This window comes from Arachis hypogaea, chromosome 3 (genome assembly GCF_003086295.3).
Source record: "Arachis hypogaea cultivar Tifrunner chromosome 3, arahy.Tifrunner.gnm2.J5K5, whole genome shotgun sequence".
Classification (NCBI taxonomy): domain Eukaryota; kingdom Viridiplantae; phylum Streptophyta; class Magnoliopsida; order Fabales; family Fabaceae; genus Arachis; species Arachis hypogaea.
In genome coordinates this window covers 60,373,901-60,383,863 of record NC_092038.1, presented here as the reverse complement: position 1 = coordinate 60,383,863, position 9,963 = coordinate 60,373,901, and the positions used below count along the sequence as shown (strand labels likewise).

At 35.4% G+C, this 9,963-nt stretch overlaps 1 non-coding gene across 1 annotated transcript; it reads right to left on the bottom strand.

Moving 5' to 3' along the window:
• Positions 1-7,828: 7,828 nt before the first annotated feature.
• Positions 7,829-7,932, bottom strand: LOC112792913 (small nucleolar RNA R71). Its single transcript, XR_003197631.1, has one exon. It is a non-coding gene; the product is annotated as a small nucleolar RNA R71 (small nucleolar RNA).
• Positions 7,933-9,963: the final 2,031 nt, after the last annotated feature.

Sequence of the window (9,963 nt, the reverse complement as noted above, 5' to 3'; positions counted from 1 at the left end):
CGCCCATATTTTCAAGCTCACACTATTAGAGTTCAGACCAACCAGCCTATAAAAGGCATCCTACAGAAAACAGACTTAGCTAGAAGAATCCTGCAGTGTGTGGTGCACGAAATTGCAATCACACTTTTGCAATCCGCACAACTAACCAGCAAGTGCACTGGGTCATCCAAGTAATACCTTATGTGAGTAAGGGTCAATCCCACGGAGATTGTTGGCTTGAAGCAAGCTATGGTTATTTTATTATTCTTAGTCATGAGATGAATTATAATTATCAGTTTGAATTACTAAAAAATAAAAGAGCGTGAAATAATTATTTATTGTGCAATAATGGAGAATATATTGGAGTTTTGGAGATGCTTTATCTTCTGAATCTCTGCAACATACTACTTTCTTATTTTCAGAAATTGCAAGGCTCCTTCCATGGCAAGCTGTATGTAGGGCATCACCATTGTCAATGGCTACTTCCCATCCTCTCAGTAAAAATGGTCCAAATGCTCTGTCACAGCACGACTAATCATCTGTTGGTTCTCGATCATGTCGGAATAGAATCCATTGATTCTTTTGCGTTTGTCATCATGCCCAACAATCGCGAGTTTGAAGCTCGTCACAGTCATTCAATCCTTGAATCCTACTCGGAATACCACAGACAAGGTTTAGACTTTCCGGATTCTCATGAATGCCGCCATCAATCCTAGCTTATACCACGAAGATTCTGATTAAGGAATATAAGAGATAACCATTAAATCTGATGTAGAACGGAGGTGGTTGTCAGGCACACATTCATGGATTGAGGAAGGTGATGAGTGTCACGGATCATCACCTTCTTCATAGTGAGGCGCGAATGAACATCTTAGATAGGAACAAGCATATTTGAATGGAAAACAAAAATAATTGCATTAATTCATCGAGACGCTGCAGAGCTTCTCACCCCCAACAATGGGGTCTAGAGACTCATGCTGCCAAAAGGTACAAATTTCAGATCTAAAAATGTCATGAGATACAAAATAAGTCTCTAAAAGTTGTTTAAATACTAAACTAGTAACCTAGGTTTACAGAAAATGAGTAAACTAAGATAATTGGTGCAGAAATCCACTTCTGGGGCCCACTTGGTCTGTGCTGGGGCTGAGACTTAAGCTTCTCACGTGTCTGGGCTGTTTCTGGAGTTGAACACCAGGTTGTAACCTGTTTCTGGCGTTGAACTCCAACTTGCAACTTGTTTCTGGCGCTGAACGCCAGACTGCAACATGGAACTGGCGTTGAACGCCAGTTTAAATCGTCTATCTTTGCGCAAAGTATGAACTATTATATATTGCTGGAAAGCCCTGGATGTCTAATTTCCAACCCAATTGAGATCGCGCAGGGAGGTCAGAATCCAACAGCATCAGCAGTCCTTTTTCAGCCTAAATTAGATTTTTGCTCAGCTCCCTCAATTTCAGTCAGAAAATACCTGAAATTATAGAAAAACACACAAACTCATAGTAATGTCCAGAAATATGAATTTTGCCTAAAAACTAATAAAATTATACTAAAAACTAAGTAAGACATACTAAAATCTACATGAAATTACCCCCAAAAAGCGTATAAAATATCTGCTAATCACAATACCAAACTTAAACTGTTGCTTGTCCCCAAGCAACTAAATAAATAAAAGAGGATAAAAAGAAATCAAGAAGCAATAATATCTCAGATTTTTAAGTGAAGCTCAGATTCTAATTAGATGAGCGGGGCTAGTAGCTTTTTGCTTCCAAACAGTTTTGGCATCTCACTTTATCCTTTGAAATTCAGAATGATTGGCATCCATTGGAACTCAGAATTCAGATAGTATTATTGATTCTCCTAGTTTAGTATGTTGACTCTTGAACACAGCTACTTTATGAGTCTTGGCCGTGGCCCTAAGCACTTTGTTTTCCAGTATTACCATCGGATACATAAATGCCACAGACACATAACTGGGTGAACCTTTTTAGATTGTGACTTAGCTTTGCTAGAGTCCCCAATTAGAGGTGTCCAGAGTTCTTAAGCACACTCTTTTGCTTTGGATCACGACTTTAACCACTCAGTCTCAAGCTTTTCACTTGGACCTGCATGCCACAAGCAAATGGTTAGGGACAGCTTGATTTAGCCGCTTAGGCTTGGATTTATTTCCTTGGGCCCTCCTATCCATTGATGCTCAAAGTCTTGGATCCTTTTCACCCTTGCCTTTTGGTTTAAAAGCCTATTGGATTTTTCTACCTCTTTTGCTTTTTTTTTTGCAAGCTTATTTTTCACTACTTTTTCTTGCTTCAATAATCAATTTCATGATTTTTTAGATCATCAATAACATTTCTCTTGTTCATCATTCTTTCAGGAGCCAACAATTTTAACATTCATAAAATTCAATATAAAAAATATGCACTATTCAGGCATTCATTCAGAAGACAAAAAGTATTGCAACCACATATAAATAATTAGAATTTTCCTTATTAAGAACTCGAACAAAATATTGCCTCTTTATTCTAAAAATCTACTATTTTATTCATGTTTGATGATGATGAGAAAAATAAATTATAGCTTAATTGGAGATAAAATCAAAATAGAGATACTAATTGCTACTACTAATATATAACTTCTAAGGTAAATTCATAATAAGAGCAGTTATCACAGAGTTAAGGCAAATATTAGGACTCAACAACCTTTATTTTGGGAAGTGGGTGTTCCTCTAGTCTGTGGGATGCATGATCCTTCAAGAGATAATTTCTGACGCTTCAGTTCCTTTAAGTCACATCCTTGCTCTTCCTATTCCCTTAGGTGCCATGATCTTGATGAGTTTTAGCTTAGTGATCATGGCAATTCACACCAAACTTAGAGGTTTGGTTGTCCTCAAGCAAAAGAAAGGAAAGGAGAGGAATTGAGGGAGAGGCAATTTCGAAATTCAAAAGATATGATGAGTTGAAAAAGATTTGAAAAAGAGTTGGATTGTATTAGAAAAATATTTGTGTTTATGGATTAAGATACATTTGATATTTTTGAAAAAGGAATTTTAGAAATTAGGATTAAAATTTTTAAGGATGAGAATTTGTAACATGTTTATGTAAGAAATAATGAATTGGAACATAAAAATTAAAAAAGATTGAAGTAAAAATGAATTTACCTCCTCCCCACTATCTTGGCGTTAAACGCCCAAACGCTGCATGTTTTGGGCGTTTAACGCCCCTGTGCAGCTTCTCCTGGGCGTTCAACGCCCAGCTGTTGCTTATTTCTGGCATTGAACACCAGGAAGTCCTTTGTCACTGGGCATTTTTCTGAACGCCCAGGACGTTGTAAATCTGGCGTTGAACGCCCAGAAAGTGCTTCTTTCTGACGTTCAACGCCCAGAAGATGCTCCTTTCTGGCGTTTAACGCCCAGATGGCTATCCTTACTGGCGTTGAACGCCCAGTAGGTGCTTCTTTTGGGCGTTCAATGCCCAAAACAGCCTTTACTTCGTACTAGTGAGCTTCCTTTTTTGCTGTTTTATCCTCTGAATCCTTCTGTAACTCTGTGAACTTAAGCAGTTGCTATTATGCCTTAAAGATACTTGACATATACCTGTAAAAATCAATTAATTAACAAATAAGCTTTGTAAATGGTTGGGTTGCCTCCCAGCAAGCGCTTCTTTATTGCTTTAGCTGGACTATTACTGAGCTTTTGTTAAGTCTCAGTTTTGAGCATTCTTGCTCAAAATTGCTGTCAAGATAATGTTTGACTCTTTGTCCATTAACAATGAACTTTTTGTTAGAATCATTATCCTGGAGTTCTACGTATCCATATGGTGACACACTTGTAACCACATATGGTCCTCACCACCGGGACTTCAATTTCCCGGGGAATAATCTGAGCCTAGAATTAAATAGCAGAACTTTCTGCCCTGGCTCAAAGACTCTGGATGACAATTTCTTATCATGCCATCTTTTTGCTTTCTCTTTGTAAATTCTTACATTCTCGAAAGCATTGAGTCAAAATTCCTCTAGCTCATTGATGAGCGGATAATTTATACGCTTTTTGGCATTATTTTTAGGTAGTTTTTAGTATGATCTAGTTACTTTTAGGGATGTTTTCATTAGTTTTTATGTTAAATTCACATTTCTGGACTTTACTATGAGTTTGTGTGTTTTTCTGTGATTTCAGGTATTTTCTGGCTGAAATTGAGGGACCTGAGCAAAACTCTGATAGAAGGCTGACAAAGGACTGCTGATGCTGTTGGAATCTGACCTCCCTGCACTCAAAATGGATTTTTTGGAGCTGCAGAACTTCAAATGGTGCGATCTCAATGGCGTTCGAAAGTAGACATCCAAAGCTTTCCAGAAATATATAATAGTCCATACTTTATTCGAGGTTTGATGACGTAAACTGGCATTCAACGCCAGTTTCATGCTGCATTCTGGAGTCAAACGCCAGAAACACGTCACGAACCAGAGTTGAACGCCCAAAACACGTTACAACTTGGCGTTCAACTCCAAGAGAAGCCTCAGCTCGTGGATAGATCAAGCTCAGCCCAAACACACACCAAGTGGGCCTCGGAAGTGGATTTATGCATCAATTACTTACTTCTGTAAACCCTAGTAGCTAGTCCAGTATAAATAGGATAGTTTACTATTGTATTAGACATCTTTGACCAGTTTATGTGATCTTAGACATTGAGGGCTGGCCCTTCGGCCATTCTTGGACCTTCATCACTTATGTATTTTCAACGGTGGAGTTTCTGCACACCATAGATTAAGGGTGTGGAGCTCTGATGTACCTCAAGTTTTAATGCAAGTACTACTACTTTCTATTCAATTCGACTTATTCTTATTCTAAGATATTTGTTGCACTTCAACATGATGAATGTGATGATCCATGACACTCATCATCATTCTCACCTATGAACACGTGACTGACAACCACTTCCGTTCTACCTTAGACTGGGCGCATATCTCTTGGATTCCTTAATCAGAATCTTCGTGGTATAAGCTAGAATTGATGGCGGCATTTATGGGAATCCGGAAAGTCTAACCTTGTCTGTAGTATTCCGAGTAGGATTCCGGGATTGAATGACTGTGACGAGCTTCAAACTCGCGACTGCTGGGCGTGATGACAAACGCAAAAGAATCAAGGGATTCTATTCCAACATGATCGAGAACCGATAGATGATTAGTCATGCTGTGACAGAGCATTTGGACCATTTTCACTGAGAAGATGGGATGTAGCCATTGACAACGGTGATGCCCTACATACAGCTGGCCATAGAAAGAAGTGACAAAGATTGGATAAAAGCAGTAGGAAAGCAGAGATTCAAAAGGAACACAGCATGTCCATGCACCTATCTGAAATTCCCACTATTGAATTATATGAGTAACTATTTACTATTTTATTCCTTCGCGTATACTATAATTTCTTAATACAGTTGAATCCGCCTGACTGGGATTTACAAGATGACCATAGCTTGCTTCATACCAACAATCTCTGTGGGATCGACCCTTACTCACGTAAGGTATTACTTGGACGACCCAGTACACTTGCTGGTTAGTTGTGCGGAGTTGTGACAAAGTGTGATTTATGTTTGAGAGCACCAAGTCTTTGGAGCCATTGTGGATGATCACATTTTCGTCCACCAAGGTTTTGGCGCCGTTGCCGGGGATTGTTCGAGTTTGGACAACTAACGGTTCGTCTTGTTGCTCAGATTAGGTAATTTTCTTTTTATTCTCTTTTCAAAAAGTTTTCAAAAATATTTTTCATAATTTTTCCCTTTGTTTTCGAAAATTTTTCAAAAACTTTTTTTAGAATGAATTCTAGTGTTTCATGAAGCAGGTTGAAGCTTGGCTGGTTGTAAAGCCATGTCTAATTCCTGGGGTTTTGATTGAGGACTATGAATTCATTACTTCCCTTTTCCAAAATATGTTTTCGAAAAATTTATTAAGAAAATACAAAAAAATCATAAAATCATAAAAACCAAAAATATTTTGTGTTCTTGTTTGTGTCTTGAGTCAATTTTTAAGTTTGGTGTCTATTGCATGTTCATCTTATTCTTGCATTTTTTTTTCGAAAATTCATGCATTCATAGTGTTCTTCATGATCTTCAAGTTGTTCTTGGTAAGTATTCTTGTTTGATCTTGATGTTTTCTTGTTTTGTATTTTTTGTTGTTTATCATATGCATTTTTCGTTTGTTAGAGTCCAAGCATTAAAGATTTCTAAGTTTGGTGTCTTGCATGTTTTCTTTGCATAAAAATTTTTTCAAAAATATGTTCTTGATGTTCATCATGATCTTCAAAGTGTTCTTGGTGTTCATCTTGACATTCATAGTGTTCTTGCATGCATCATGTGTTTTGATCCAAAATTTTTATGTTTTGGGTCATTTTTGTGTTTTTCTCTCTCATCATTAAAAATTCAAAAATCAAAAAATTATCTTTTCCTTATTTCTCTCAAAAATTCGAAATTTTAGGTTGACTTGGTCAAAATTTTTTAAAATAAGTTGTTTTCTTGTTAGTCAAGTCAAAATTTCAATTTTAAAAATCTTATCTTTGCAAAAACTTTTTCAAAAATCAAATCTTTTTCATTTTTTTATTTATTTTCGAAAATTTTAAAAATATTTTTCAAAAATCTTTTTCTTAATATTATTTCATAATTTTCGAAATTACACTAACAATTAATGTGATTGATTCAAAAATTTGAAGTTTGTTAATTTCTTGTTAAGAAAGGCTCAATCTTTAAATTCTAGAGTCATATCTTTTAGTTTCTTGTTAGTTAAGTAATTAATTTTAATTTTAAAAATTAAATCTTTTTCAACCATATCTTTTTATCATATCTTTTTATCATATCTTTTATATCTTTTTCAAAATTTTATCTTTTTCAAAAAAAATAAAATAAAATAAAATTTTTTCAAAATATCTTATATTATCTTCTTATCTTCTTATCTTTTCAAATTTGATTTTCAAATCTTTTTCAACTAACTGTTTGACTTTTTGTTTGTTTCTTATCTTTTTCAAAACCACCTAACTACTTCTCCCTCTCTAATTTTCGAAAATATCTCCCCCTTTTTCAAAATTATTCTTAAATTAATTAATTGTTTCAAATTTTAATTCTTCCTTTAATTTTCGAAAATCACTAACTCCATTTCAAAATTAATTTTCGAATTCTCTCTCTCATCTTCAATCACTTCCTCTATCCTTACCCTTGTGTTTGAATTATTCCTTCTTCTTAATCCTTATCCCCTTTCTTCTTCTACTAATAATAAGGATCCTCTTTACTGTGACATAGAGGATTCCTCTTCCTTTTCTTTTTCTCCTCTCTTTCATATGAGAAGGAACAAGGAAAAAAACACTCTTGTTGAAGCTGATCCTGAACCTGAAAGGACTCTGAAGAGGAAACTAAGAGAAGCTAAATTACAACAATCCAGAGGTAACCTTTCTGAAATTTTCAAACAAGAGAAGGAGATGGCAGCCGAACCCAACAACAATAATGCAAGGAGGATGCTTGGTGATTTTACTAAACCCACGTCCAAGTTTGATGGAAGAAGCATCTCAATTCCTGCCATTGGAGCAAACAATTTTGAGCTGAAACCTCAATTAGTTGCTCTAATGCCACATAACTGCAAGTTTCATGGACTTTCATTTGAAGATATTTACCAGTTTTTAACGGAGTTCTTGCAGATTTGTGAGATTGTTAAGATGAATGGAGTAGATCCTGAAGTCTACAGGCTCATACTTTTCCCTTTTGCTGTAAGAGACATAGCTAGAACATGGTTGGACTCACAACCTAAAGATAGCCTGGACTCCTAGGATAAGCTGGTCACGACCTTCTTGGATAAATTCTTTCCTCCTCAAAAGCTGAGCAAGCTTAGAGTGGATGTTCAGACCTTCAAGCAAAAAGATGGTGAATTCTTCTATGAAGCTTGGGAAAGATACAAGCAGATGACCAAAAAGTGTCCTTCTGACATGTTTTCAAAATGGACCATATTAGATATATTCTATTATGGTCTATCTGAGTTTTCCAAAATGTCATTGGACCATTGTGCAGGTGGATCCATTCACCTAAAGAAAACGCCTGCAGAAGCTCAAGAATTTATTGACATGGTTGCAAATAACCAATTCATGTACACTTCTGAGAGGAATTCCATGAATAATGGGATGCCTCAAAGGAAGGGAGTTCTTGAAATTGATGCTCTGAATGCCATATTGGCTCAGAACAAAGTGTTGACTCAGCAAGTCAACATGATTTCTCAAAGTATAAATGGATGGCAAAATGCATCCATCAGTACTAAAGAGGCATCTTCTGAAGAAGAAGCTTATGATCTTGAGAACCCTGCAATGGCAGAGGTAAATTACATGGGTGAACCTTATGGAAACACCTATAATTCATCATGGAGAAATCATCCAAATTTTTCATGGAAGGATCAACAAAAGCCTCAACAAGGCTTTAATAATGGTGGAAGAAACAGGTTTAGCAATAGCAAGCCTTTTCCATCATCTTCTCAGCAACAGATAGAGAATTCTGAGCAGAGATAGAGAATTCTCAGCAACAGATAGAGAATTCTTATGGCACTTAGTTCAATTTTTGTCCTAATTGTTCATGTTAATTTTTGGTTGTTGAAAATTAGGAAAGAACTAGGAAAATTTGAAAATTACATCCATCACAACATACATATACATATAGGAAATAATTTTGGTGAAAAACAACAAAGATTTCCAATAACTTTGTTTTTAGGGCGTTCTATGGAATTGATTTGGAAAATTGTTTTTAAACTTGCTTGAATGATTTTTATGGAACATAGAAGAGAGATAGAACAAATCAACCTTGAGAGTTGTTGAGCCTTAATGAGTGGTTACACATTATAACCACAGATTTTGTTCATTGTGTGCTATGCTCCTTCTATGATTGTAATCTTGGTTTTGCTTGATTCTTTATTTCCAATATTTGATGTTGTGATTGCATTTAGCATGATTGAGGCCATTTTTTTGAATTAAACTCACTCACCCATATGGACTTACCCTTGCATATACCTTTGTTAACCCCTTTTGAGCCTCTTAATCCCCTTTGTTCTAATTGTTAGCACATCACAACCCTAAGCAAAAAACCATGAATTACCTTGAATTGCATCTTTGATTAACTTAGGTTGAAGAGTGTGTTTCATTTAAGTATGGGGGAAATTTTGGAAAACATTTGTAGCTAATGAAAAATTTTGTATTGGGTATGCATTGAAAAAGAAAAAAATTTGAAAAATGGGTGCACATTCATGTATCAATTTGCTTTAACCATGTGTATTTGTCCTAGAAAAAAAATGAAAAATGAAATGAAAAAAATAATAATAATAGTAATAAAATGGGACAAAAGTCATCCCAAAGAAAAGAAAAAAAATATAATGATGAATAAGAAGTGCATATGTGGATTTGGATGAAAAAAAGATGCATGAATGTGTATAAAAAGTGTGATTATGGGAAGTTAGGTTGCATATTTTGTTATTTGGTTGAGTTGGACACTTGAGCTAATGAAAGATCCAATTCCTTAGGACTTAGCCATATTTATCCTACCTTAACCCTAACCCCATTACAACCCTCTAAAGATCTCTTGATAATTGCATTCATGCATCACAAATTTGTTGATTGTTAGAAGAAAAGCAACCCCTTGAAAGCATGATTAGAGGAGACTTGAGTGAATTAACCCTAAACACCGAGCGATGAGAGTGTATACACACCTAGTGAGGGTTCGATCACTCAACTCTATGTTTCCATACTTCTTATCATGTATTCTTGCAAGTGCTTCATTTTGATGAGTTAAATCAATTCTTTAGATTTTGATTGCATTGAATTAATTCTTTGCTTAGCCCTATATGTCTATACACTTGCTTGGAATGTGATTATTTGTTTTCAACAAGTCAATAGGACATTATAGATAGATAGATATATATAGTATATACATACTTTGCATACATATAGGTAGTTGCATTCAATAAGTTGTTTTCCTTTGATCA